The following is a 27,649-nucleotide window of genomic DNA, read 5'->3' on the forward strand; positions in this document are numbered from 1 at the left end:
TACTATTAAAAACAGAAAAAGGAAAAAGACTTGATTGGAGACAGTCAACGTGCATTAACCGAGGGCAAATCATGGCTGACAAATCTAGTCGCTTTCATTGATGGAGATACAGTGTAGGCGAATGAGGAAAGAACAACTGTTGCCATTGACTTATGCAAAATCTTTATTCTCTCTACTTTAAAAAGATGAGGAATTGATGGATGGACTACTTGGTGACTAAGGAATTATATGGAGGGTTGTGTGTGTGTTCAGTGTTTCACATGGAGACCAGTGAAAATGGTTTTTATTAAGGGTTAGTATTTAGACCCATGCTATTTATTGTCTCTGCCATTGTGCTTGCAGTCCACAAAGCTGAATTAATCCTGGGCTGCATCCAAAGAAGTAATCTCCAAGCAGGTCTCCCCTCTATTCCACTGTTCTTAGACCCCACCTGGACTGCTACATGGATCTCTGGGTCGATCAACAAAGACCGTGAATCTGTTTGAGTGAATCCAGAGGATCATCAAGAGAACAATCAGAGGACTGAAGAAATTCTCCTAAGAAGGCAGGCTGAGATAGCTGGAGTTTCTCAGAAAAATGAGACCTTACAGCATCTTTCCAGTACATAAAGTGACATAGAATAAAGCTTGTAAGAGGCTTCATATGTTGTCTGAGAGTGATAGAACTAGAAAGGATTCATATCTGAAAATTAAAGAGGTTTTGGCTTAGATTAGGCATTAGGAACAAATTGTTTCCTGAAAGTGTGGTGAGGCATTGGAACAGATTTCCCAGAGAGGCTGTAAATGTCCAATTGTTGGCAATGTTTAAGGCCAGGCTGTATGGGGACCTAGGCAGCCTGATCTATGAGAAGTGACAACTGCAAATGGCAGGGATTTGAACTTGTTGATCTTTATGATTCTTTCCACTTTCCACGACGTTCACATTCACAAAGACTTTTTTATAGTGCAGCAGATATATAATGGAACAGTGCTCCTCTCCAGATACAGAATTCCAATGTTTAATCTATGTCTCTGATATTACAGTTTAGAGGGAGTCAGATTTGTAGTCTGCCATTTCATTTTGATTAAAGAAGTTTAATCTTAGAGTTGACATCCTTATGTGAATTTTGAACTTCACCAATTTAAGAATACCTTATCAGTGATTATTCAACTTACTTTGTGACTAGCAGATCTGTATCCATGTTGTCCTTACATATCTTGGATAATGCCCTTGCAGTATAAATAGTAGACATGAGTATACAGAAAAATATTGTAGCATTGATGTTGAAATGGCAAGAGATACTTTCAGAAATGAATTCTCAGTAGTCATGTGATATTACTTATAGTCTGTTTTCAAAATTGTCATCCCTTACTTGATAAATTAATGTTTCCTTCATAATACTAAGTAAAGATATGAAATCTCTCAAATTACATTTCTCCTGCATTCAATAACTGCATGCACATTTCAGAGCTTTCCAATAAACATTACAACATCAATACAAAGTCACAATTTTTCTTATCTTTTGTTGCAGAAATTTGTAATAGAACTTAGTCCACTGCTATTCTGAGAACAGATGATAGCTCAGACTGATTGCTAAAGAATATGAAATTGAATTCACATTTGATTTGAGCAGTACTTAGAAAATTATTAATGAGCTTTGGGATATTTTTTCTGGTCAAAGAACTGTTCCCATTGTGTTCCACGACAATGGTATTGAAATGACTGTTGCGTCCTGATACATTAAAATAATGTACTGTATAAAAGGATACAGAACGGAAATTGAGCATATTTTAATCTTTCTCAAGAAACGGTATCATTCTCTTCGTCCTAAATGTCCCTCAGTTCCAGAGCACAGAAAAAAATCTCTTTTAAATTTCGTTGAAATCTACTTATGACAGGAACTTTTTTCCATTTCCCAGTCACTTCTCACACCATGTCCATTAAGTTCTTGTTAGCTGTGCAGTTCAGCTAAACCTCAGCTCACAAAACTGTTGTCTGTCTGCATGTTACAAAACTTACCCCCATTACTGAATCTAACATATAACTAAATAGTACAGTTAGCATTTGAAAGTGTTCATACATACTTTTTGACTATATAGATAATTGGTGTTTTACATAAACTTGTATTTTGAGATGAATTTTGTCAAAGAACGCTAGATCCTGAAACATGACATCAAGAGAACATTTTTCAACTTTTTGTACTGAACTCTCTACTTCCTTTTTTTCCCAAATGTCACTGTGACACTGGTTTTAAACAAAGACAAATAAGTTGCTGCTGTTCAGTGTCTCTGCTATTCTAGCTGAAGGTGCTTTCTAGTGTTCTGTCTACTTGCCATTTTCATTTGTGACAATGAGGGAACTCATTCTGCAACTTCTGTCTTGACTACTTTGTTAATAAGTCATTGAACATTTTTCATTCATATTCTTTATGTACTTTTTTTGTTGGAGAAAGTCAGAAGACACTGTAGTCTTTTGAAGAGTTATCATTTATAAAAGTCCCCACTCATGCTTGTAATTGTTCAGTGATATTTTCTACACAAACAATAGAGCGGCATAATGGATCAACTCAGTTTTTATCGACGGTGCTGTCACAGTAAAAGTAATTTTGTAATTACTTTTTGTAATTACATGAATCATTTACCTTCCTATATTATTCTTTCTATGAAAAAAACAGTACTATTTCCATGATTTATTCTGTTTCCCTGTTCTATTTTTGTCATTCTGCAGAACATGAAAGCATGAATAGCTTGTCAGACAATAATTATTACATTATAATTTTATTTCATTTTACACAACTTTTTTGCACTTCTGTGACATCTTAACAAGTAATACAATCTGGCTAAATTATTTGATAATGGTGAAAAATATCATGTAGGGATAATTAGAGAAGGTTGTCTCTATTAATATGTAAATTTCAGAGTTTTAATGAAAATGATTAATTTTATCGTGCATAATTTTGTTTCTTAAAGAAATAAACTACATTTTTAAAAAACATAATCAGAATTAGTTACACATTTTGTGAATTAGAAATATTTAATGTCATGATAGACAACTATTTTCTCAGATTTTTTCTTTTTCCCAAATTGAACTATAGCATGAATTGTGAACTCCAATATCAAAAAGACAAATAATACTTTCTGGACTGTTTCAACATAACTACACTTTTTTTTTTTTTTTTTAATGCATTTGTACATTGTCTACCATAAAGATACATCACTTGCATATATACTCATGAGTATAAATATAGATATTCATAGGTACATATCAAGCTAAAGTAACCAGGATTTTTGCTGAATATTGTGAATGTTTAGTATTCATTACATATTTATATTTCCTTTTCTACTCTTCACTCTCTACTGTCTTTTCCACTTGACAGACACTTAAGCACCTTAATATTTTTCTGTAGAGACAAAAGTAATCTCATTCTCACTAGTAAAGAACAGTTAAAAATTATGCATGAAACTGCATTTAGTATAATTCGTAGTGATTGCGTTTTTCTGGAACACTCTCCTGCATTTGTATAATGGAAAATCTATAAAATTTCAGGAATTTTTTTTGTAGCAATACTCCTCCAGTCCAGAGTAATTTCCTGAGGAGGAGGTGAGTGTTGTATTTAGTAGAGAGACAAGTGAAGAGTTATTGAGCTCACACACTTTACCACTTCTGACATAAGTGCATGAGCAAAACCACAGCAATTTAGAAGAGCAGGAGAATATTTCAATTCCTAATTTTTTAATTTTTGCTGTTGTATGAGATGCTCCAGGAAGTGAGCTTTAGATATTGGAAGAAAGACAGAGGCTTTCAAGCTACCAAAATAGATTAAAAAAAAAAATGAGTACGTTGGTATCTTTTTTTTATAGCCCTGTACATTAGTACTATCTTCTTGCATCACCTCTTCCTTCTGCCTGATTGTTTCAGTTAAATAAAATGCATCTACTACACATGGCATTCCACATCTGCAGTCTACTGTTGAACTCTGTTTTCTGTTTATGTTCAAAATTTCTGAATTTTGTAGTGACTACAAAAGGTCAGCAAAAGTAAGTTATTAAAAATCTCTCTAGAAAAGAAGAAGAAAATGAAAATTAAGGAAGAAGTGTCTTTCAATGAGCTCTCAAAAGATTGATTCTCAATTAATATTAGATAATCAGATCCAGTAGCTATTATATGTACACGATGATATACTTATTAGTTATCTAATATGTACATGATGATATAGTAATTAGTATATAATCGTGTACATATAATATAACTAATTAGATGTGCCAACATCGTATTCATTCTTTAAATTAGCAGGGATTCAAAATATAATATGATTTGGAAAATAGCTTATATATCTCTGCTAACTTGGTTAGGTGAACTAGCCCTCAAAGGCAATGTGAAATTATATTAAGAAAAGTCTCTTGGATATTTTTTTTTGTTGTTGTTTTTAATGTTATTTTTGATTCTATAACTACTATAAGTCCCACATTATTTTTTTTTTTAATTTTTTACTGGTTTGACTGAATTTTATTTGAGAAAAGCAAAACTGAAGGCCATACCTGGATCTATTACATATTTCTAACTATTTGGTATCTATAAAGTTTAATGAACATTTGAATTAAAATCATTTAAAACATAGAAACAAGTGTTAATAAAATCTGCTATGAAATGCTATTTTAATGCTCTCCCATATTAATTTTCTTTCTGAAATTCATATTTTTTGTTAACTCAGGCTAGTAAATATCATTGTATAGCTACTTGAAAGGAGCTACACAAAGAAATTTCTAGGTTTTCTAGTGCACGACAGTTTAATCATGGGGCAACAGGGTGACCCTGTAGTCTAGAGGGCATATGGTATGGTAGGCTTCAAGAGAGATGTTTTCCATCAGCGTATCCTCTTCCTCTATACTTCCTTGATGAGGCCACATCTAGAGTATAAAGACTTGTTCTATGCTCCCCATATCAAGAACAGAGAGTTTCAATTGGATATCTTTAGAGATCCTGATGATAGCAAGCACAGATGCTACAAATGGCATTTTCATGGGAAGATTTTATCATTCCAAATACTTCAATGTATTTGGAGCGTTTCTTGCCTGCATTATACCTTTCTGTATAGAAAAATCTGACTATGCCTACAACGTCACCAGAGAAATACATGAACATGCCTTTTTATCTGTGCCACCGCCCTTTCAAAACTGATTTGTCAAAAAAATACATCTTTAACATATGTATTCATCATGCTTTCTTCACAAACTTCACTTACAAGAAAACTGAAATTCCAGATACTAATTTCAGAATACTATAATCATAACAACTCAAAGGTTTGAAAATATATATTCTAACTGTCGTCCTTTGCCTAATTACTGCAAAAAGTATTCCAAACAACATCACAACAAGTTCCCTGTAATGGCATTTGTGTATTCTTTCAACTCCAATCTTGGCTGTTCAGAAGTTCCTCTACATTATTGACTGATGGCATTTATTGGTACACTGATTTGTTTTTAATTTTGAGAATATGTAACTCTTAGATAAGAGGTCTTAGAATCATAGAATCCTTAAGCTTGGAAGGGACTTTTTTTGGTCACCTAGTCTAACTCCCTGGTAATGAACAGAGACATGCATATCAGGTTGCCCAGGGCTGATCCAGCCTCACTTTGATGACTTGAGGGATTGGACATCAACCACACCTCTGAGCAGCCTGTTTCAGTGCCACACCACCATCACTGTAAAACACTTTTTATTATGCCCAACCTAAGTCTACCTTCTTTTGTATTGAATTAATTTTCCCTTGTTTTCTCACCACAGGTCCTGCTAATGAGTCTATCCTCTTCCTTCTTGTAACTCCCCTTTACTTATTGAAAGGCTGCTATCAAGTAACTTTGGAGCCTTTTCTGTTCCAGGTCGAACAGTTTGTGCTAATTCAACCTGTTCTCTTAGGGTAGATTTTCTATTCCCTGGATCATTTTTGTGGACCTCCTTTGAGGTCCTCTCTCCCGAACTGAGTACTCCAAATATGAATGCAGTATTCCAGATGTGGAGAAGAAAATGAAATGAAATCTTTAATGAAAGATCTTACTGGATTAGCAGAACAGTTTGATCAATTCTTGGTCATCTTTAGCTTATAAAATACTGGGACTTAATTTAACTGGGAACACCTTAAGAATAACAGGGGTAGAGGGATAAGAAATGATAGCTTCACTTTTTGAGACTACTGAATTAAAATGGGAAGATAAAATAGTCACAGGGCAATTGTTATATGTGCCAGAAGCAGGGACCAATTCACTGGGGAGAGATTTAATAGTTAAATTAGGATTGCAGTCGAAAATTTGTGAAACAGATATAAAGGTGTCAATGAATTTGTTAACAGCTGATGATGAAAAAGAAATAAATCTAAAGAAGTGGGCAGGAGAAGGAAACCGGGGTGGACTCACAGTTACTCCCATAAAAATAACTGCCCAAGGAGGGAACTGAAGCTGTGAAGCAGCAACAATATCCCATATCTTTAGAACGAATAATGGGTCGAAAGCCTGTAATACAAACGATGGTCTTCTGGAACTCTGTAACACTCCAGTTTTGCAGACAGCACCTATCAGCTGTTGTAAGTTTTAAGAAAAAAAAGAAAAATGTAATAGTTCTCAAGCGACATCCCTGGTTCCTAGCCCCTATACTTTAATTAGTCTGATCCCACAAGAACATAAATGGTTTGGTTAATAATAGACTTATTAAGTTAAGTTATTATTAAGTTAATAGACTTAAAAGATGCTTTCTGGACCTGCACTTGAGACTCAGAGAGTTGAGATCTTTTTGCCTTTGAATGAGAGGGTCCAGAAATGGGACGAAAGCAGTAATATAGGAGGACTGTTTTACCCCCAGATTTCATGGAATCACCTAATTGATTTGGACAACTGCTGGAGAAAGTTTTGGAAAAGTTTCAGGTTGAAGAGGGGTAAAGCTGTTAAATCATGTGGATGATTTGCTGATTTGTGGAACAGAGGAGCCTAAAGCAAAAGAGACTATGACTAAACTCCTGAATTTCTTCGGGTACACAGGCTAACGGTGTTTAAAAATAAACTGCAGTATGTGGAAAAAGAGGTCAGATACTTTGTGCATGTAATTTCTGAAGGGAAATGGAGAATTAATTCTAAAAGATTTCAGGGAATTGTGCAGCTTCCTCTGCCCAGGACAAAGAGGAAGTTGCCAAAGTTTCTAGGTCTAATTGATTATAATAATAGATAACAGATTATGAATAGAAGCATATGTTCCTCCCCCCCCCCCCAAGCAAACAAACAAACAAACAAACAAAAACAGCTACAGAGATTGTATCTCAAACCATCAGAGGGAGAACCCAATATATTAAAATGGACAAAAGAGGAAAAAGAATTACTAGAAGTATTGAAAGAGGACTTAACCACAGCACCTGTGTTAGAACTGCCTGCCTTAAAGGAACCATTTCACCTTTTGTAACTGTCAGTGGAGAAGCTGCTTTAGGAGTTCTAACACAAGAATAGGGAGACAAAAGAAAACCTACTGTATACTTGCCTAAGCTATTAGACCCTGTATCTCAAAGTTAGCCCAAATGTGTCCAGGTGGTAATAGCAACTTCCTTATTGGTAGAAGAGAGTATGTGTGTGCCCTCTGGGGGTGTAAGGAGCAAATTGTTGAGCTGTTGATAATACATAACTCCCCCTCCCCTCCTCCCCACCCCCCGAAGAGATTGCTCCACATTTTGAGGCATGATTGTAAACGGGGAAAAAAAAAGAAAAAAGAAAGAAACAAGGGCAGGAATCCGCTCCTTGACCTCTTAGAAAAGCATGGTGCCAAACCCTCCCCCGTGGAATTGAAGTGGGCACGGAACAATTGGTCCAACTTAGAGGGAGTTGCGAATCATATAAATTCTCTCCACAGGTAAAGTTGTATGGAGGAGGAAAAGGGAAAATCAATTATTTGTGCAGTTCTAGGAGCTGCTCTTACTGCTGCTGTAGAGAACCGTAACAAACAGCACACAGCAGAAACCCAAATTAATCAGTCCTTTCAGGAATTGGTTACATTCTTGCAGAGCCACATAGAAGATTTTAGGGCACAGTCAGAAAAAGAAGAGCATTCATAAGTCCTCCTTCAGCAAGCCCTTAGAGAACATCTGGTAAATGAGAGGGAGATTTATTCTAGTTCTCCAGGTAGAGACTTTTATCCAGGAGAAAATCTGTAGGATGTGAGAGCCCAAAAAGACAAATCAGAAAACCTGGTGACCTTTCTCTGCTCTCCGATAGAAACTGGGCATGTAGATGAAGAGAGTGAAAGTGGGTACTCTGATGTTAGTATCAAGGAGGTCCCCTATTCTGCTAGCAAGCAAGCCAAATTAAAGAAAGATTTTGGTCACATCCCTAGGAAATCAGAGACAGAGTATGTACGGAAAAAACCACTAGCAGGGGAGAACAGATCCTGTTAATTGAAAAAGAATCAGAGGGATACTGGGGACCTGAAATATTTTTCATCGCTGGCAACCACTGTGCCCAATGATCCCTTACTCAAAGAGCTGCTTATTGGGATGATTACTCCCTGGGACAGCTGATGTTGATTGATTTGTCAGACATTGGCCCTGTCACTTTAACCCTCAAAGAATCTCTTAAAAAATACATCTGAAAGGCTCAAGATGAGGAAAATGTACAAAACTAACCATTTGGATTTCACCAACCTTCCAACTTTGGTTCATTTGGAGTTCATTTGGACCAGGAAAGTTTTGTTGTTTTTGTTGTTTTCTTTTCCAGTTATGCTTTCTCTAACCTTGGTTCCTCTGGAGCTGGGAAGTTCTCTCTCTTTTGTTTTCCAGTTCCCAAATGCTGATCCTGTTGCTGTGCCTCACATGTTCCCTTCTCACCCTGCTCTTTTCTCTGGGATCCCTGTGGTATCATTAGCGTCACTGTTTCAGACTGGCATCTTCTTCAGATTTATTTTTGTAATCGCTTATGCTGACCCTGTCACATTCACTGGCTGTTCACGGTCCCATGCCTATATTGGGCATACTAGGCGCATGGAACCAAATTCTAATTCTAACAGAGGCTTAACTCTTTCAGCCACAGTTAAGCACAGTAATGAAATATATTCAGGAAATGAATGAGGTCAGGACAGTACTGGCCGACTCCTGCAACTCTGGGGAGATGCAAGACAAAGAATAGAAATAGGATGTCAGATGCAAGAAGTGATCTATATGCATTGCCACACCCCTGCAGTCTTCCCTATTAGCACTGGGAACCAATCAGTGGTGCTTTTCTAAAGTATTTTTTTAATAGGAAAGTATTAATATAAAAGACCACTGGTTAATTGTAAATGCACTGCCATAACTTAAAATAATGTCTTCCTAACTCTTAGTTGTAGAAGGTAAAGGAAATGCTTTACCCACTGAAATTCAAAAGGTGATTTGGGGCAATGCAAACAAATTTGAAAGAGACTTTCAATCTTAGTGGAATCTAGTTAATTTTACTTGTGATCCTGTTAATAACTTTGCCACAGCTTTTGTCCTAATAATGCGCAATGCTTCTGTATATACTACAGACATAATCATTGTACTGGGTCTGAATCACGGTGGGGTTATACTCTACCTATTAGAACATAGAGTATGGGCCCAAAAAAATGGGAAAAAAAAAAAAGGCAAACTGTTGATGTTAGTTCATGTGCTGTATGGGAATGACAAGGATTTTTGTAATACCATCAAGACTCAAGACTTTTGTCTTGACACTGAGCAAAATATTTGCCATTTTGAGAGGTATACCAATGAGACCCCTGAAATAGTGCTCATCTATATTGCAGAAAGACGTCTGTGTGTGAGAACCTCATGTAATTTTATAATCATAAGTAATATTACTGTAGATACAAGCCATCATTCAAATGTCTGTGTTTGTAACTTTACCAACATTACAGGATGTGATTTTAATTATGCAGTTCAGTTATGTAATATCAGTTGTTGTGGTCCTATTACATATTAATCCAAAATTTGCCTCCTGCCCCAATTGGAATGAATCTTGCTTTGGAAAGAAATTATTACAACATGACAATCTGTATCAACTGCTAAAACACATCCAAGGTAATGAACAAAAAACTTTGATTACTGTTAACAGCAGAAGAGATAAACCATGTCCTGGAAAGGATGAAGGATGGAGAACACCATCAGTGGGAAACGCTCCTTAGATGGTCATCAACAGCAAATGGAGTTTTTAATTCTGTGCTTCACCCAGTTGTGATCTTATTAATCCTAACACTGATGTACTTATTGCTTGTAATCATGTTATATGTTAAAGTCTGGCATTTGCTGATGCGACCAGCCTGGCTTAAATTACCCAAGGATTCTGAATGTTGGCCTAGGTATTAGATTACTTTTCCTAGCTTCCTAGTGATCCATAGGTAAGGCAAGCTCTGTTATGCACATTAGCAGCACTCACATTTTGTTCCTTTAATTTTGTGTGATTTTAATATGTATCTTTCCCTTCTCCCCTCATTTCCATTAATGTTTTTTTTTCTTGAAACCACCATGGGACAGTGATAGCAAGCTTTGCACCGCCAGGTGGTGTGAGAAGCGGGAACAATGCTTGGCTCAAAGCTTCTTCAGAGGCAACCATCAGAGACATGAGAAGCTGGAGAATGTTTGGCTTAAAGCCTGTTCAACAACCCATCCAAGGCATGACCTGCCCAAAAAGTTTTTGAAGTTCATGGCTGATTACCATGAGCACAGTGATAAGAGGACTGACGTGCTGTTCCTCCTGATGAACAAAAATGTGGATAACCCAACAGCTACCATCATTGTGATAGACAGGACATGATGCCCCTGATAATTGGGGTAGCCAGGACCGAAGAGGAAGAACAGGGAACCCCATCTGCCAATATGCAGCCATATATGTCAACAAGACGTCACTGATCAACCTGCTGCCTCCCCACAGACCAATGAGACATTGCCAGATTCCCTGGTGGTGACTATCCCAGCTCTGTAAACCATTTGCTAGAATGGCTTTCTTTATTATCGCTAACTTCCCCATCTTCCCCACATCCCTTAGTAGCTTAGAATTTGTAATGCTGATTATGCTCTGATTTAAGACTTACTACTTGTTCATACTGGAATGAATCGTATAAGGGTAAAGAAATTTTTATTTTTAATAATCATTCTATATACTAAAGTAAGTAAAGTAAAGTAAGGTAGTTTTCTTATATTAAAAGTGTTTTATAGTCTGGTGCAAAAACACAAAAGAGTAAAAAGAAAAAGAGGAGGAGTTGTGAGAGGTAGATTGTGTTTTTGCAATGGAAATTTCCAGAATTTCTGCATGTAGCATAGGATAAGTTGCCTTTCACAAAGAAAGTTGCTGAACAGAGTAAAGTTGAGTCTGGGGCATTCCAACCTAAGTAAAATTGGCACAGGCACTAGGTAACGTAATTATATAGGGTGGGGGAGAGTCTGGTACAGAACAGAATTAGTGTGCAAACTTTTGAAAATATTGTCCTCTTATTGCCATAAAAGGTACAGAACATACCCAAAGACAGGTTGGTAACAGACATTGTATGTAAGTATAATGTAGCTATGGAAGTGTAACGTAACTATGGAAGTGTAACGCAGATATGGAAGTGTAACGTAGCAACAGCATTGGAAGATTGTGAGCCTGAGACACTCAACCAATGAGTGTCACGAGAGGCTTTACTTGTGTTAGACCCAAGGTATATAAATGGTATGGATTTCACTGATTAGTTGTGGAATTTCTCCCTTATCAGCAGGGGGTGTGTGCCCATTATTGCACTAATGAATGAAGTGCTCTTCACAGAGATCTTGTCCTGATTAGAAATTTTTGATTTTGAGCGCATTTCTCACAAGACTTCCTTCTTCACAAAATTTATAATGTCTAAAAATTAAAAATGAAGGCATAAAAAGTATTTTCTACCTTTCACTTGTGATTTGAATTAATTTAGTGCAAAATATATGAGTCTGCTTGGTTTGGTCTGCTTGAGCAGGGGAGTTGAGTCAGATGACCTCCCTTCCAACTGCAGCTGATCTGTGATTCTGTAACATCACTTTTTTCTTGCTTTTGGATGTGGAACATTCTGGATTCCTAAAAAAATAGTAACATATTATAAGTAGTAATTGGAGATAAAAGCACTGCCATAAAAATGAACATCAGGACATTCATTGGCTATAGGGTAACATTTGCAAGAGAATAACAGAGTCACAGAATCACAGTAGCACCAAGTTTGGAAAAGACCTCCAAGATCATTCAGTCCAACCATTCACATACCACCAATATTACCCTGCTAACCCATGTCCCTTAGTAGAACATCTAAACATTTCTTGAACACCTTCAGGGATAGTGACTCCACGTCCTCCCTGGGCAGCCCGTTCCAGTGCCCAACCACTCTTTCAGAGAGAAAACTCTCCTAATGTCCAAACTGAATCTCTCCTACTGCAACTTGAGGCCATTCCCTCTAGGCCTATTGCTAAGTACACAGCGGAATCACAGAATTACAGAATCATAGAGGTTGGAAGGGACTTCCAGAGATCATTGAGTTCAACCCTCCTGCCAAAGCAGGTTCCCTACACCAGGTCGCACAAGTAGGTGTCCAGGCGGGTCTTGAATATCTCCAGAGAAGGAGACTCCACAACCTCCCTGGGCAGCCTGTTCCAGTGCTCCGTCACCCTCACTGTAAAGAAGATCTTGCACACATTTGTGCAGAACTTCCTATGCTGCAGCTTATGTCCGTTTCCCCTTGTCCTGTCTCCACGTACCACTGAAAAGAGACTGGCCTCACCTCTATGGCCGCCACACCTCAGATATTTATAAACCTGGATCAGGTCCCCTCTCAGTCTTCTTTTCTCAAGGCTAAACAGACCCAGTTCACTTAGCCTTTCTTCATAGGGGAGATGCTCCAGGTCCTTCACCATCTTTGTGGCCCTCCACTGGACTCTTTCCAAGAGATCCCAAGATTTCCAAGAGTCTTTTTTGTTCTGGGGAGCCCAGATCTGGACACAGTACTCCAGATGAGATCAGGGCAAAGTAGGGGGGGAGGATCACATGCTTCAACCTGCTGGACACGCTCTTTTTAATGCACCCCAGAATGCCATTAGCCTCTTTGACCACGAGGGCACACTGCTGGCTCATGGCCGATCTATCGTCCACCAGGACACCCAGATCCCTCTCTGCAGAGCTCCTCTCCAGCAGGTCATCCCCCAACCTGTACCAGTGCATGTGATTATTCCTCCCTAAATGCAAGACTCTACACTTGGTTTTGTTAAACCTCATCTAGTTTCTTACTGCCCAGCTCTCCAGCCTGTCCAGGTCTCGCTGAATGGCAGCACAGCCTTCAGGCGTGTCAGCCAATCCTCCCAACTTCATATAATCAGCAAACTTACTGAGGGTGACCACTATCCCCTCATCAAGATCACTGATGAAGATGTTGAGCAAGACCGAACCCAGCACTGACCCCTGAGGAACATCGCTAGTTACAGGTCTCCAACCGGCCTCCGCACTGCCAACGATGACCTTCTGTGCTCTGCTAGTTAGCTAGGAAGAGTATGATTCCCATGTTGCCACAACCTTCTTTCATTTCTGATAGCTGCAGAGAGTGATAAGTCTCCTCTGAGACTCCTCCAGACTAAACAATCTCAGTTCCTTCAGCTGCTCCTCATAAGATTTGTGCTCCAGACCCCTTACCAGCTTTGTTCCCTTCTCTGAATATGCCCCAGGGCCTTGATGTCTTTCTAATGAATGGTCCAAAACTGAACATAGTACTTAAGGTGTGAGCTACCAATTCTAAGTACAGAGGATCAATTACTTCCCTGCTCCTGCTGGGAACACTATTTCTGATACAAACCAGGATGCCATTGGCCTTCTTGGCTACCTCGAGACACTATTGACTCATGTTCAACTAAGCATCGACCAACATCTCCAGGTCCATTTCCACCACAAAGACTTCTAGCCTCTCTGCCCCCCCAAGCCTGTGGTGCTTTTTGGGGTTGTTGTGGCAAAAGTGCAGGACCTGGTGCTTGGTCTTGTTGAACTTCATTCCATTGCCCTCAACCTACTAATCAAGCCTGTCCAGACCCCTCTCTAGGGCCTTCCTACCCCTAGGCAGATCAACAATACCTACCAACTTGGTGTCATCTGCAAACTCACTGAGGGTGCACTCAATCCCATTGTTCAGGTCATCAGTAAAGATACTGAACAGGATAGGTCTCAGTGCTGAGCCCTGGGGAACACCATTAGTGACTGGATGCCAGCCAGATTTAACTCCACCACTACTCTCTGGACCTGGCCTTCCAGCCAGTAGTTTATCCAGCAAAGAATGTACCTGTCCAAGCCATAGGCTGCAGCTTCTCCAGGAAAATGCTGTGGGAGACAGTGTCAAAGGCTTTTAGGTAGACTAAATCAGTAGCCTTCCCAAAACCCACCAGGTGGGTCTGACTTGTAGAATCAAACTCTCTAACCACAAAGTGGTTACAAAGCAGGTACATTTATTCAGCACTGTGTGCATGTTGGGTGCAGAGGTTGTAGTCCCTTCCTAACCTGCACGCTGAAACATCTTTATTTATAGAAGGAATACAGGCATATTCACAGTATTTCTAAGACAGGGAGTGGTTATTACAATTAATTCTAGAAATTCACTACAAAATTCCTTGCCCATTCTACGCCCTGATCTCTTCCCCTAATTAATGCTTCTATGCATTTGTGGTGCCTCCTGGTGGTCATCCCAGTGGCTGTGGAGATGAAAGCCGTATGTTATCCTCACAGTGTACTTCTGACCCCAGCGTCATTTGAGGAAGTATTCCAGCTTCAACTGATTCAGTTTCTAGGGTGGTTTTTAGGATGTGGCTCCTTGAACCAATCAGCAGGCTCCTTGGGTTACAGTTGAAATACCCCATATCTTTTCCATTGTTCATGCTCAACTAATTTTACAGTTTTAACAATGTAACAATTTAGCCCTTTATTCAGGTCACTTGATCATAGAAGGAGATCAGGTTGGCCAAGAAGGACCTGCCTTTAATGAATGCATGCTGCCTGAGCCTGATCCCCTGGTTGTCCCACACATGCCATGTGATCTCACTCAAAATTATCTGCTCCATAAACTTGCCTGGAACCCAGGACAGGCCAATGGGCATGTAGTTCCCCAGATTCTCCTTTTGACATTTCTTTTAAGTGTTAATAACGTTGGCAAACCTCCAATCCTCTGGCACCTTTCTGATTGACCAGGAACATTGATAGATGGTGAAAAGCGGCTTGGCAATCACCTCTGCCAGCTCCCTCAGCATCCTCAAGTGGATAAACAAAACCAAAAACGCTAGACTTTGGCAGTGCAACATATCTTGGATAAGCCAAAAACAAAGTAGTCTCTGTTTTGTTATGTTAATACCTGTAAGCAAAACAAAAAATCTGCCCTGCATACAGTAGTCAAATAGTAACTATCTTCAAATATTTTATTAATGGTTTGACTGCTGTAAGATATTATTCTGTTAACATCAGTGTCTCAAAGCTTGCTGGGGACACAGATGGACCTGTCCGAGTCCAGGCAAGTCCTGGGCAAAGGCTGTGAAATCCTTTGTCTGGAGAACTTTGATGGGCAAGTCCAGGAGCAAGGAGAGAGAGATAAGCTGCAGCTAAATAGCTGTGAAGTGGTCTTTTGTGTGGACTTATCTCAGGATGATGGCCATCTCACGTGACTCTTGCTCAAGCGCCCAGGGATGTCACATAGGAAGGAGGATAAAAGGAGGAACCGAAAACCACGAGGGTAGGTGTCTGCCATCAGGTCCCTCACCACGGAATTCCTGCATGCTGGCGGACTCCCCTGGGCCTGCTACCTGAGTCCTGCTGCTTCCTCCTGGATCGGCTCCCCGACTTCCTTCTGCCACCTGCTTGCTGCCCAAGGCCGGCCACGCTGCTTCTCTCTCCTCCCCTGCTGCTTCTACTTCGGACCATCAAAACATGCTCTGCTGCTGGATCCTGGTGGTGACTATCCCCGCTTTATGCAATTCTTGCTTCTTTCCTCTCTTTTCTATCACCCTCCTTCCCTTCTTCGTCTCCCTGATTAGGATTATAATAAACTGGTTGGACTAACATATGAACTGTTGTTTCTTAATCTCACGCCGGGTATATAATATTAAAAGAACCTCATCTCCCTCCTATAAATCAGAGCGAGACAACTGCTTGTTGGAGAATGGCTGCAAGAGCAGGGCGGTCATGAGAATATGTACAAGCATAGTCTGTACGGCAGCACAGAGTGCATACCCATGGGAAAATACTAGGAGTTAGATAGGAGTCACAACGTCCTTGGGGCAGCATGTAAACAGCGGGCCCACATCTGCAGCTGTGCTCTGTGGGTGTGGAGGGGCTGACAAGTAAACTGGCTTAGCAGCACAGGGGTAAATGCTGACTGAGTATTGGTTAAGGCTGAGCAGCCCAACTAGCAGCCAACGTTGTGCACCAATAGTAAGCGAACACATGTGTATTGGAAAGCTATATAAACCCTATGTGTGCAACAATAAAGTGAAGCTTGATCACTCATATTGAGTACTGTCCTGCTTCCCCGCTCGAGAACAATCTAATTAGGACACTACCCGCGGCAACTGCTTGCCTTCCATCATGGTTATTAAGCCATAATATATATCATTTTGCATTCTCTTCTGTCTTTCAGTCTAGGATCAAATAATCAATAAACATCATCAAGAAAAACATGCTTCTTCTTCCTTTCATAAATCAGAGAAACTGACAGTGAAATACAGCACAGATGAAAAGCTGTCATTTTGATCACTGACATCCCACATTTGCTGTGTTTACTACACTGCTGAGCAATAGAACTCTTGCCTTTATGACACAGAGAATGCTGCTGCATGCTTTAATGCTTGGTATCTTTTTCCACTTCTAGATTTTGTCATACAGCAAAAAGTCCGACTTGAATTGTGGTAAGATGCTGACTATGTTTTCTCCCATATGAAGGCAATGTTTGGGTTAAACATGGAAATTGTAAGGAAAGTTGCCTAGCTTTATAGTAGAAAAATATATTTTTAATCAGGGGTTGAACTTACATCCTCTTGTCCCTTCAATACTTTCAAATACAATGAAATGACCTGATTTACCACTGTGCAAAAGAATCACAGAATCACAGAATGGCCAGGATTGGAAGGGACCTCAAGGATCATGAATCTCCAACCCTCCCTGCCACATGCAGGGCCATCAACCTCCCCATTTAATACTAGACCAGGCTGCCCAGGGCCCCATCCAATCTGGCCTTGAACACCTCTAGGGATGGAGCACCCACAACCTCTTGGGCAGCCTGTTCCATCACCTCACTACTCTCTCTGTAAAGAATTTCCCCTTGACATCCAATCTAAATCTTCCCTCCCACAACTTAAAACCATTTCCCCTTGTCCTGCTAAAGAGATTAGAAAGGCTTTGCATCAGCTTCAGCAGCAAATTTTAAGGCTCATATCCATCACAGTTAGGTCAGCAGATTATCTATAAGGCCTTTGTAAAGAAAGGCAAACTTGTCCTCCAGCCAAAGAGGAAAGTACAATTGAACAAAGTTTATTAATTTGGTCAGTGGTTTTGTTTAAAAATAGTTTGCCAGAATTTAATTTTTTTCAAGAGGAATTTCATTTGAAATATAACACATAAAATCAAATAATACTATGAAAATAAGAATGAATGAACTTTTTTTTCTTGCTGATTTATGTTTCAAATTTTCTTCCTCTTGGTGCCTGATATTATTTTGTTGCTTACTCAAACATTTCTTAAAACCAATTATAAGTACCAATTATAAGAATACTCTCCCATGGAGATACAGAGTTAAAGATAATTAATTAATAACTTTGACATTTGTCCCTATAAGCAGGCACATATGAGAAAACATATGCTAGTATAATTTTCTTTTTGACACTTTTCTTTGAGTATAAAATAAACAATTTGCTTCATCAGTATTTCTCACTATGTACAAAATATACTGTTCTGGAAAAATTTCTTACATGTTTATATTCTTATGCTGCTGTCTCTTTTATGAAACATTCTAATTGGATGGAGGTGATTCTTTTTGCATTTAAATTTACGGAATTTTATTTAAGACTTTTCTAAGATTTCTGTTCATGGCCATTTTTAAAAAAAAAAGAAAGATATAAATGACTCCCTTCTTTTATGTTAGTTTAAAATGGAAGCATATATCAGTGTGCACTGGTTCATGATGCATAAATTCAAGAGATACTGTATGCACTGGGGGGTGTGGTGGGTATATATAAATGCCTTGCTCACATTTTTAAACTGTTTTTTTTTTTTTTCCATCAAGGAAAAAAGCAAAACAAAAACAAAGAAAAAACCATCAAATTAAAAAAAAAAATCAATTTTTGTTGGAAATACTAAGTAGAAGTACATAATAAGCATGTGTGTATGTCCTCAAGTCAGGGTGTTACATTCACTGATGTACATACAGAGAATCACTACAACGACAAAGACAAATATTCTGCCCTTAATAAAGTGAAAGTGGAGGAAGACTTTAATAACTTGTAAATGATTTATAAAGTGGTGAAGTTTTTCAGTTTTCCTACATTTCTTGACCAGTTTGAGTAATTAAAACTCTATCATCTCAGTCTGCTAGAATGTCGATTTAGGATACTCAAGAATAAAAAAGATGAAGAGGACATTAATCTTTGAATTTACTACAAACTTTCTTAATGATTCAACAGTGGGTAGAAAATATGTTATGAGAGACTTCTGCTAAATATTCTTGAAGAATGAAGCGGCAGTTCATGCATCAGCTTCTGGAAAAATTGAATGATACAATGGACTGTTAAACACATTGAGAGCAATGTGTTCTGGGACATTGAGACATTGGGATATATATGTAGCAAAAGTCACTTGGCTAGTGAACTCTCAAACCTCCTGAGTACTGTGGAAAGGGTAATAGTTAGAGCAGTGCACAAAGAGACTGCTGAGCAAGAGTCTGGGTTATTCCTGCCTCAGGCAAAGGCAAGCCTATTTGTGGGATTGTTTTTGCTTATGGAGCTGGTTGCACATGGTAGTTAATGTGGAAAGATGGGGATATGCCTCATATACATCAAGGTGATTTGATGCTGTATGAGAATTGCCAATAATTTAAACTGCTACATGATACTGCATTTCATCACTATTACTGTTGTTATATATCTTGTTAATAATATTACAGCAAGAACTACCCAGATTAAAAAAGAACAAACTCTGATGGAACCAGAACTAGCTTCTGCATGCAGTAACCTAACACTGTGAATCATCCCTCCTGCACTGAAGTATATATAAGTGAAGCTTAAATTTATGAACTAAATGGATACCATGGACAATTTAGTCCATAGACTATGGAAATAATAAGTGTGTACATATATCAAAAACAACAAAATACATGATGGTAATTAGTTAGGATGTGTAGAAATTATGGGACTTCAGCATATTGTAAATTGTATGGAATACGGGATTGGATATGGGTTTCATCTGGGACAGAATTCTTTTCTTCTGATTTTTTTCATATGATATTATGTTTTGGTTCTAGGAGAAAACAATGTTGATAACACACTCATATTTATAGTTTTTGCTAAGCAGTGTTGTACACAGTCAAGGTCATTAGCAGCAAAGGTCTCAATGAATTGGGAGTGTACAAAAATTAGGACAACTATTAAACTGGCGAAAGGGATATCCCATAACATATAAGATCAAGTGGAAGGAATTTTGAAGGGGGTGGGAGGAAAGAAGAAGTTCATCTCTTGCTCTCTTCATTATCTGGGGGGCTAGCTGGACATTGGTTGGAGAGTGGTGGACAACTGCTTGTGCATCACCTCTTATATACATTCGTATATATACATGTGTAGTCATAATTATTATCCTTTTCTTTTTATCTATCTTAGTAAATAGTTTTATTTCAGTCCATGAGTTCCACATTTTTTTCCCCAATTTTCTCCCCCATTCAACTGGGAAGAGTGGGGAGTATGCAAACAACTTTGGTTCTTATTCAACTGCTGGGTTAAATCACAAGAGTTTCTTACATAAAATTGCATGCAAAGTCACTTCGACAGTGGCCCTGTCACTGATCCACAAGACATGACTTATCTGTGACCACTGGGTAGATACTATCTTTTCTCTCTATATGTAAAGAGTTGACTGCTTGCCTGAAAGCGGTGAATTACATTTTCCCCATATTGTACCAAGAGCCCAGCAATATCGGCTAGATAGATATCCTGTGCCTTTTCATCTCAGTAAATGGCTATGCAGCAGTCTGCTCATTCTGGGCAACAGCAACTATGACCACCAGTATCTATAAAATGGTTATACTTTCAACAGTAGCCTGAACCCTGAAGAAAATTACAGGAAATTCAGAAGGGCTTAAGTGCACCTGCAATAAATACTTAGCGTACTACGTATTTTTTGGAGAATGAGTTGCCTTTGGATAGGTGTGTTTACTTATCATCTGCAACCATACATGTATGCTGAATGCAGAGCAAAGTTGCTCTGCAACTTTGAAGACAGATATAGTTAAGATGTTAAACATACTTTGATGCTCTAGAGAAACTCAATGGTTCATTTCACTAATTTAAGCACTCTTTATTTATTTATTTATTTTGGCCCTTAGCTAATTTACATAATACAACAAAATGAAACCTAAATGTAGAGAAAAGCTAAAAACCAAACAAACTTTTCTTTATATGAAGTAACAGTATCTCATATTATCCTACATTTAATATCTTACTTATAAAGAACTATCTTACTTATGTCCCAGTGGCAGGTACTTTTTACTGAAGGGCAATAAATCTTGATTTCTTGGAGATCTCACATCTTTATTCCCTGGTAATTTTTTGCCACTCATCGTCAACAATGTATCCTGGACTGTTTCTGGAAAGGAAAATCCTTAGGCATCTGATAATGAGAATTTTCCTAAGTTGGGATCTGATCTATGTTGAGATTGGAAATGATAATGAAATTGTATCATAATTTAAGGTGAAGAAATTTTAGATGAGGTGATTGCACAAAGTTTAGAAATTTACCTCTTGAAGAGGGTTAATTTGTTCTAGAGGACTGCATGTGTTTATTGATGTTATTAATCTTATTCTTGGATTTATATATAGATGATTTACTTTTGTATCTTTAATTCCTTTTCTATTTTCCTTTGTGGAATAACAGTTACGTACACAGAGAAAGTAGGAAACTAATTATTTATATTCCTGAAGGAAAGTATCTCTCAAAATTAAAACAATGACTTAAAAATGCAGTAAGTATATAATCTCCCTCATTCTAATGAAAGCATTGTGCATCTCTCTATGGAGAGATCCATACAAATAATGAATCTGAAATTTGCTGAAAAATTCATTTCAGTTTTTCTGGATTCATGTCTCGTTGCTTCTTATGAAAAACAGTCCAGAATATTCTTGTGCTTTTTCAAACTGGAAATAACTAAAAATCATCTAAAATATAATCTATACAATTACAAAAAAGATTTTAAAATAGTTGATTCCATCAACTTTTTGTATAATTTCTAAGAATTATTGAAATTATTACCTGCAGAAAATAATCAATCTAATCCACTCTAACCATATGACAAATCATATTACGCATGTCAAAATAAATGTTTGAAATGTAAATAATTAACAGTATTTTCTCCCATAAAAGAATGCTGACTTGTCTATATGAATGCTACATCAGAGTTCCAATGGAATACTAACAATTAACACATCTTTTAAAATGCAAACTAACATAAATATTTCATTTCATAGATTCAAAAATCTATTACAGTGATCAAACACTTGTCTTAACAGTTAAGTTATTGAGCATTTTAAAGAAATTGATAGGATCATTTTAGTTCTTTTAGAATATAAGGATAATCACTCCATATATGCTTTTACTTTCTGTGTTGTTGGATTCTTTTATTTAAATAGATTGGAGGAATTGAGATAGGAATATTTTCTGTGATGACAGTAGGTGACATTAGGTGTCACCAGTAGATAACGTTATTTAGCTATGCAATATTCCTAGTCAAATTGGTGGAGTTCTGTGCAGCATTACTCAAGGAAATACAGCTACCTGAAGTCATATTTCCATATGTTATAGAAAGTAGACTCACAGGCTGTACTTGGAAATGGCAAGCACTTTCAGTGTGTGAAGGCTGATCTGAAAGTAATGTCTCCTCTTTTATTATGTTGTTCAACAATGTGAGATACAGATATTAGTGGTACGGCAGTAGAGTTTGAACATTCCTGAATATATTCCATTTTATTTTGCTGCTGTCCAACCGATGGCAGCAGAGGGACAGTCTGACAAGCTGACATCTGATATAAAATTAGTTATGAAGCAAAAGTGTGCAAGTGAATTCCTCCATGAACCAAAAATGGTACCTATTTACAATCATCAGTGTTTGCTGAACATTTCTGGAGACCAAACAGTGGGTGTCAGTACAGTGATCTTGTGGGTGGTGCATTTCAACAGTGGTGAAAGCAATGTGAAAGACAAGCCACAATCCAGATGACCAGTGGGGAGATTTAGGTTAGATGGAGGAAATTTTTTATTCAGGGGGCACTGAGACACTGTAACAGGCTGCCTAGAAAAGTTGTAGATGTCCCCACCCTGGAGACATAAAAGGCCAGGTTGGATACAGCCCTGAGCAGACTGATCCAGTGGGTGATAGCCTGTCCACAGCAGAGGAGTTGGGACTGAATGGTCTTTGTGGTCTCTTTCAACCCAAGCCATTCCATGATTATATGATTTTAAGACTGTATGTTTTTATGAATAAAAAATTTCCTCCTAACATCTAACCTAAATCTCCCCACTTTTAATTTTAAACCATTTCACCTTGTCCTGTGACAATCAGATAATCTAAAAAGATGATCTCCCTCCTGGAAATAAGCTCTCTTTAAGTACTTTACAGTCACAATGAAATCTCCCTGGAACCTTCTCTTCTCCAAAGTGAGCAAGAGCAGCTCCCTTGGCCTTTTTTTATAGAAAAGGTGATCCAGTCCTTTGATCATATTTGTAGCCCTACTTTGGACCACTTCAGTAGCTCCACATCCCTATTCTGTTGGAGACTCTGGCCTGGATGCAGTACTCCAGATGGGGCATCATGAACGCAGAGTACAGAGCAAGCACACTGCTGGCCACCTCCCCTTTGATGAAGCTAGGGATATCATTGGTCTCCTGGGCTTCTGGACGGATTGCTGGCTCATCAAGCTTTTCATCTAGTAGGAACCCCCATGTTCTCCTCCACAGGGCTGCTCGAAGTGAGCTATTCTCCCAGTCTGTACTCATACTGGGACTGCCTTGATCCAGGTGCGGCACCTTGCATTTAGAATTTTTGTGCCCATTTTTTTATTCTGTGGGCCCCTTGAAACAAGTTTCATATATATACAATTCATTATGCATTATATGTATATGAATATATATATATGAATATGAATATATATATATTTTATATTACATGTATATAATTATGGGTTTATACAATATATAACACATAACATATATACAATTTATTTAATTTATTTATATATATTATATAATAAAATAATTGTGGAATGAAATATAACAAAAATGAAAAAGGGCCTGTCCTCTTGGGAGGAGTATAGGTGTGTTGTCAGGGCCTGCAGAGAAGCAACAAGGGCTTACCTGGAGCTGAAGATGGTGAAGGAGATGAAGGATAATAAGAAGGGTTTTTTTCAAGTATGCTAACAGTAAAAGGAAGACCAGGGACAATGTTGGTCTCCTGCTGAATGAGGGAGGTGTCCTGGTAATGGGGGATGCTGAGGAGGTAGAGATGCTGAACAAGGGACTTGGGGATCCTGGTAGATGAGAAGCTGGACATGAGCCAGCAGTGTGCACTTGCAGCCCAGAAGGCCAAATGTGTTCTGGGTTGCATTAAAGAGGAGCAGCCAACAGGGAGAGGGAGGTGATTCTCCCCCTCTACTCGGCTCTTGTGAGGCCCCATCTGGAGTACTGCATCCAGGCCTGGGACTCCCAGCAAAAGAAGGATGTGGAGCTCTTGGAACGGGTCCAGAGGAGAGCCACTAAGAAGATCAGAGGGCTGGAGCATCTCTCCTATGAAGAAAGGTTGAGGGAACTGGGCTTGTTTAGCTTGGAGAAGAGAAGGCTTCAGGGAGACCTCATTGTGGCCTTCCACTATTTGAAAGGAGTATATAAACAGAGAATGACTGTTTACAAGGGTGGATAGTGATAGGACAAGGGAGAATGATTTTAAACTAAGATGGGAGGTTTAGGTTAGATATTAGGAGGAAGTTTTTACTTAGCGTGATGACGCACAGGGCCAGGTTGCTCAAGGAGGTTATGGATGCCCCAATCCCCAGAGGCATTCAAGGCCAGGCTTCATGTGGCTCTAGGCAACCTGGTCTAATGCCTGGTGACACTGTGCATAGCAGCAGGGTTGAAATCGGATAATCAACACAGTCATTTTCAACCCAGGCCTTTCTATGATTCTATGATTCTCTTCTAAGACTCTCCCTTGGGACTCCTGGATGCTGGAGGAAAGAGTGAGAATCTGGGAAGTGGTGAGCTTCCCTCTGGTTGAAGAGGGGATAGTCCAGGAGCATTCACATGGGGTCAATGCATACAAATTCATGGGCCCTAATGTGCTGAGGGAGCTGGCAGAGGTGATTGCCAAATCTGTCATTTTTGACAGGGCTTGGAGAACAGGAGAGGTGTGTGAAGACTGGCATACAGATGACATCACTCAGGTCTTCAAAAAGGGCAAGAAAGAGGATCTGGGAAACTACAGGCCAGTCAGCCTCAATTCTATCCCTGGAGATGTGATGGAACAGCTTGTTCTAGATACCATCTCCAAGCAATTGGAAGGGAAGATGGTCATCAGGAATAGTCATCATGGATTCACCAAGAGAAGATCATGCTCAACCTACCTGGTAGCCTTCTATGATGGCATCACCAGCTGGGTAGATGGAGGGAGAGCAGTGCATCCCATCTACCTTAACTTCAGGAAGGCTTCTAATACTGTCTCCTATACATCCTGTCTCACTCCAATTTATTGGAAGGAGAGGAGATTCTTTGATACTTGTGTACCTGATGTGAGATTAAGAAACAATAGTTCAAAAGCTGGTCCAACCAGTTTATTACAAATCTTAATTCAGGGAGATGGGGAAGGGGAGGCCAGCGACAATTACAAATTAGGGTGATGGGGAAGAGAAAGCGGGCTGTCAACAGTTTATGGGCTGGTTTGGCCCAGTTCCGTGACTAGCAGGGCAGAAGGAGCTCACAAAATCCGTGTCTCCAGAAAAGGGAAACAGGGGACCTCAAAATAATTAAAAACAGTGGCAACGATCTGAGGAGAAACAAACTCATTTACTAAATATAGTATCGGAATGCAAGATAACACACCATAATACAATATAATTAGAATTGAAGCTAATAAATATCATGAGAGAGACAATGTCTGAAAGGTGGATAGGCCTCACCATAACGCTGAAGTGAGATGCGCAGTCCACTTGAGCAGCAGGGAGACAGAAGGAGAGACGACGAAGAAGAGTGGATGAATAAGAGCGCATCAGGTGACCTTGCCAGAAGTTATATTTCCTCTCTGACCACAAAGCCCCCTGGGGAATGTAGTTCTTCTTCTCTTCGAGACAGGTACCCAGAACTTGAGCATTAACAGTTAAACTCCCAGTGCACTACATGATGTTATGATGTGGAATACCGATAACTAATAATCATAAAACCATGACATGGGCAATAGGAAAGATAGGAAAGAAGCAAGAATTGCATAAAGCGCGAATACGTCACCACTAAGATCCAGCAGTGTCCTGTGCATGCCATTCTGATGGTCTGAGTCAAAAGCACAGTAGAGCAGCAGCAGAGCAGTCAGACTTAGGCAGCAAGCAGATACAGCGCAGAGAAGTCCAGAAGAAAGCAGCTGGTCTCAGGTAGCTGGCCCAGGAGAGTCTGTCACTATGTAGGCATCACCTTCTGAGGTTTCTGATGTCAGAGACCTATCCTCATGGCTGTTGGTCCCTTTTTTTTATCCTTCTTCTGCAAACGTAGCATTCCTGGGTGCTTGGGTAAGAGCCATGTGCAGTACACCTTGAGGTGGCTATCTCACTTGAGACAAGCCCATACAAAAGACAGGCCTGCCCAAGGCCTGCCCATTAACCTGTGGCTTGTCTTTCATTGTCCCTGCCTGCAAATCTTCAGACAAAAGATTTTGCCAGCTTTGACCAGGACTTGCCTAGACTTGTCCATCTGTGTCCCTCAGACAAAGAATTTTTCAACCTTTGCCCAGGGCTTGTCCATCAGTGTTCCTAAGCAAGCTTTGAGACAATGGTACAAAAGAATAATCTCTTACACTTCCTGTTACAGAAGCTAAGAAGGTGTGGGAGAGATGAATGGACTGTGAGGTGGGTTGAGAACTGGCTGACTTGCCAAGATCAGAGGGTTGTGATTGGTGATGCAGAGCCTGATTTGAGTACTATGACTATTGGTGTTCCCCAGGGCTAGGTGCTGGGTCTGGCCTTGTTCAATATCTTCATCGAGGACCTTAATGAGGGGATAGTGTCCACCCTCAGCAAATATACTGATGATACAAAGACAGGAGGAGTGGCTGATGCACCAGAAGGCTGTGCTCCCACTCAGCAAAACCTGAACAGACTGAAGAGCTGGGCAGCAGTAAACCAGGTGAGGTTTAACAAGAGCAAGTGTGGAAAGAATAACCATGAGTATCAGCACAGATTGGGGCATTATCTGCTCGAGCGGAGTTCTGTGGAGAAGGACCTGAGAACCTAGTGGATGACAGGTTGTCCACGAGCCAGCAGTGTGCCCTGGTGGCCAAGAAGGCCAACGAAACCCTGGGGTGCATTAAAGGAAGCATGGCCAGCAGGTCAAGGGAGGTGATCCTCCCCCTCTACTCTGACCTGGTCAGGCCTCACCTAGAGTACTATAACTCGTTCTGGGCTCCCCAGTACAAAAAAGACAAGCCTTTCCTGGAGAGAGTCCAGCAGAGGGCCACAAAAATAATAAAGGTCCTGGAAGCACCTCCACTGTGAGAAAAGTGTGAGTGACCTGGGTCCATTCAGCCTTGAGAAAAGACTCCTCTAAGGGGATCTGATTAATGTTTATAAGTATCTTAAACGTGGAAGTCAAAGGAACACAGTCAACCTCTGTAAAGGACAAGAGGAAATGGCCAGAAACTACAGCATAGGAAGTTTTGCACTAATATGCAAAGGAATTTCTTCACAGTAAGGGTGATAGAGCACTGGAACAGGCTGCCCAGATAGGTTGTGGATTCTCCTTCTCTGGAAATATTCAAGACCCAATTGGATGCCTACTTGTGTAGCCTGTTGTAGGGGGCCTGCTTGCAGGGGGGCTGGATTCAATGATCTCTAGAGGTCCCTTCTAGCCCCTACACTTCTGTGATTCTGTGTTAATTATGTTGTATATATAATATAATTAATATTATTTAACTATTACATAGAATTAAAGAAGATAATACAGAACATATGTACGAAATACTATTTTATATAGTATGCTATTACGTATGTTACTACATATGTTACTACGTATGTTACTACGTATTTATGTATTTTATATATATGAAGTATTTACAAAATACTGTTCAGATCATGGAAGTAATGTTGCTAATGTTGGTGGCCATTTTTAAAAACAACCTATTCTTGTTTATATCAATAGTGATCATGCTTAATTAACAGTTCGGTAGATAG

General features: G+C 39.3%; 1 long non-coding RNA gene and 1 pseudogene across 1 annotated transcript; one reads left to right on the forward strand and one right to left on the reverse strand.

Moving 5' to 3' along the window:
• LOC146542229 (uncharacterized) overlaps positions 1–9,956 on the forward strand; it is a 417,733-nt pseudogene extending 407,777 nt beyond the window's left edge.
• LOC146542234 (uncharacterized) lies at positions 7,234–26,124 on the reverse strand. The gene is made up of 3 exons (XR_014880596.1): positions 25,394–26,124; positions 24,842–25,001; positions 7,234–12,041 (listed from the first exon to the last, which is right to left on the reverse strand). It is a non-coding gene; the product is annotated as an uncharacterized LOC146542234 (long non-coding RNA).
• Between the last annotated feature and the right edge of the window lie 1,525 nt (positions 26,125–27,649).

Source organism: Meleagris gallopavo, chromosome Z (genome assembly GCF_905368555.1).
Source record: "Meleagris gallopavo chromosome Z, MGAL_WU_HG_1.1, whole genome shotgun sequence".
In the NCBI taxonomy this organism is placed as follows: Eukaryota; Metazoa; Chordata; class Aves; order Galliformes; family Phasianidae; genus Meleagris; species Meleagris gallopavo.